This window comes from Sycon ciliatum, chromosome 12 (genome assembly GCF_964019385.1).
Source record: "Sycon ciliatum chromosome 12, ocSycCili1.1, whole genome shotgun sequence".
In the NCBI taxonomy this organism is placed as follows: Eukaryota; Metazoa; Porifera; class Calcarea; order Leucosolenida; family Sycettidae; genus Sycon; species Sycon ciliatum.
Genome location: NC_088654.1, coordinates 10,374,658 through 10,378,152, shown reverse-complemented (window position 1 = coordinate 10,378,152; position 3,495 = coordinate 10,374,658).

The following is a 3,495-nucleotide window of genomic DNA, read 5'->3' as shown; positions in this document are numbered from 1 at the left end:
ATAGAGCGACAAAGGGAATATTGGAATGAAGCTAGCATATAATTCAAATATTTTGAAGAAAATGAGGACAAAACATTCATATTATGGACAAATGCGTTCAGAAATGCCTTTTATGGACGAATTTTGAAAGATTGAGGCGTTTGCTACATTTCCCCATGGATGAACACTATCGCTACGGTTGCTGGGGACACACCCCAGCCATTATAGCAATAAAAACTGCTTTATGGCAGTTTTCTAAAAAAAGTTATTGTGTTCTAGTCCATGGACCCCGTCTAAAAAGTAAGAAATTAACGAAATGTGATAGCCGAAAATTAAAATTTCACACAAAACCTCACAATAATCACAACACTTGAAATGCTGCTTTCAACACTAAACTTGTACTGCACCAACAATTGTCAACATGCAGTCATGCATGCATAGGAAAGAGGATCACGAGGGGAAAAGGTCTTCTACATGTAGCTTTTCATTCTGTGTGTGATTATTGTGAGGTTTTGTGTGAAATTTTAATTTTCGGCTATCACATTTCGTTAATTTCTTACTTTTTAGACGGGGTCCATGGACTAGAACACAATAACTTTTTTTAGAAAACTGCCATAAAGCAGTTTTTATTGCTATAATTTCTTTTGTTTTTTCTGTCACCAATCAATGGAATGCCCTATACGAGGTGGTTTGGCTTTTTTTAACATGGTTGTAAAATGACGTTTTTTCAGTCACTTCTAGACAAGCTACGTCCAAATGAATTGTTGCAAGTGGAAGTGCTATCCTTCATGCCCGTTGTGTCCAAAAATGGGAATGATCCCACTTTGGAAAGTGTCTTGAATCATGTCCTACTTTCACAGTATTCTCAGGATTCAAATAATTGGTGTGTCATTTTTTAACAAATTTGTAAAATGGCATCACAAACTGGGATATTCGGTCATCAATGTTCTGAAGTTGATAGATATCACTTCAAGGATTGCTAGTGGATGAAAATTAATCTGTCAACAGAGGAGTGAACTGCATTGTATGCTGCGAAAGCCGTGTTTTGTATTTGTAACTAGTGGCTGTGTTATACGGTGGAATTGGATAGATAGCATAGCATCGCAGCGATGTTTTCGTTCTCACAGAGTGCATTCCGTGACCTACTGTTCTTCATTACTGTCTCTAGTGATGGCAAGACGGCCTGACGTCGTCCAAAGGCCCTGCGGAAGCAATTCACTGCCCTCCTCGTCCATTCAGGGGCTCATTTTACACATTTTACACAAAATGGCAAAGCACCCACCACTAGTTATACCAACGTGGCAGGGAGAATTAAATTATATGCACCAAATTTTCTGGTCAATGTTGATCTACGATAAACTGGCTCCCATTTGCCACCACCCATGTTTCGATACAGCCATCCGGAGCAGAGAAACAGCCAGAAGAAAAGCAAATTTTACACATTTGTTAAAAAATGCCAAATGTTAAAAAAAGCCAAATCACCTCGTACTGTATCAATATGTAAATGATGGCCTTCACACCATATCAATACCGTATTATACGCATTGAGGTGCAAGCCTTTTCTTGCAGAAAATGGCACTAGGCTAGCATGTTCTTCTGCGGGGAAACATGTGAGTAGTGATGGACCGTGGTGATACTTTTTATACGGAGGTCATTCTGTGCATGTTGCTGTAGCAGAATTTCATGACTGTCATAAAATTGTCTTGCCTTTCAGATATTTCAGATTTCCCCACCCTGGATCAGATTTACTTGAGAAATGTAACCAGGTGCGTGTCGCAGATGTTTTTGTTGATTCTGTGTTTATAATCATGGGTTATCGTAATAAGGTCATCCAGACTCATCCTGCATCATATTGCACTGAAATCGTAATTCTGTTGATGTCGATACAACTTTTGGAAGTAGTTCAATGACTTCAAACTGTTAGTCCACGATTTTCTAAAACAACACAGCAAAGGAGGAACAATAAACATGTATTAAAATGTAAACAAATACATTGCTGAGTCCGACACCTCGTTCCAACAACTACACTGATCCTGAGGATAAAAGGGGCAAGGCTATGCTTGGAGGTACTGAGAGATAAACAAGGCACTCCATAAATGATAAAATCTTACACATCTTTTGGTGAGTATGAATGATATCCAGTCGAACCTCTTTAGGACGAACACCAAGGGAACGATGGTATTTATTCTGTGAGTTTATCTTAACCTATTTTACATATATAACCAGTGAATACAATTATTTCTCCAATAGACATACGAATAGATTTCTTCTATAGCGAAAGATTCTAAGCCACACCAACTCATTGACTAGTCTCGTATGAAACAAATGAGTCACTAGAGAGGTTCTGCAAAACGAAAACGCGTACAAACTTTCGTTCTACGTTATGAAGTGCGAAACTTCGCACGAACTTTCGCAACTTTGGACGCGAAACTTGCAGGGAACACGAAATGAACTGTCGTAGGAAATTTCGTGAGATCGGGTCATGGCGTACGTGCACTTGGCCCGCGCAAACTACGAAAATGTGCAGAACGCAAAGTTCGTGCAAAAATTTGTACACACTTTCGCAAGGACTGTCGCGAAACCTCGTTCGAATTTTCGTTTTGCAGAACCTCTCTACTGAACGTTTCTTTAGCAACATGACGGCAACTGAAACAGCAATAGAGAAAGTACGATACATGTACAGCACATTCTTGCAGGTACTACAAACAGATTGCAGATCGTAATTCTTGCTTTGGCGGCACGAAAATTTATTTGGGGCAGTGCAATCTCGGCGGTACTCACAAATCAAACAGCCCAGACTCTAGTAAACAAATCCAATCCCACAGGTACGAGATCTTCACGAGACGAGACTGCACCCATGGGCTTGTTTCGTATGAAGCAAACAAGTTTACTGAACCTCTCCACAATGGAGATTTTCCCTGATACCGTATGCGAATTTATTTTGCAAACTCAATGGGTCCTTGAACCTTTCCCTCCAGATTGGGAACTGCCAACGATGGTATGCCACTGACCAGTGCCTAACTTGTAACGTACCAATGTACAATGAATATGAGTATTTCGACAACACATCTAACATGAGCCTTACCGTCAAGAAGGTGAACTCGCGTTCTTCGCACACTGTAGACAAGGGCAAAGAGATAAAAATGGATCTAAATCCGAATAAAATCAGCACACGTTTCCGTAAATGAAAGGGTGAGCATAAGGAAATGAATCGAAGGAAACAGGTCAACTCAGAGATCGATCACCTGTCATCGAGTATTCCGTAAAAGGAGACCTCGGCAGCGGAAAAGCAAAATTTAGAAAAGAGATCCTGTCAGCTTTTCCATTATTTATTGCATTCCGCCCAAAATCAGCACACTTTTCGTAAATGAAAGAGTGAACACAAGCAAATGAATCAAAGGGAACTGGTCAACGAACCTGTCATTGAGTAATATTCCGCGAAAGGAGGTCTCAGCAGCGCCGAAACGAAATAAGCCAGGCCAGGAGACGAAATATCCGAAACAGCTCATACAAGAA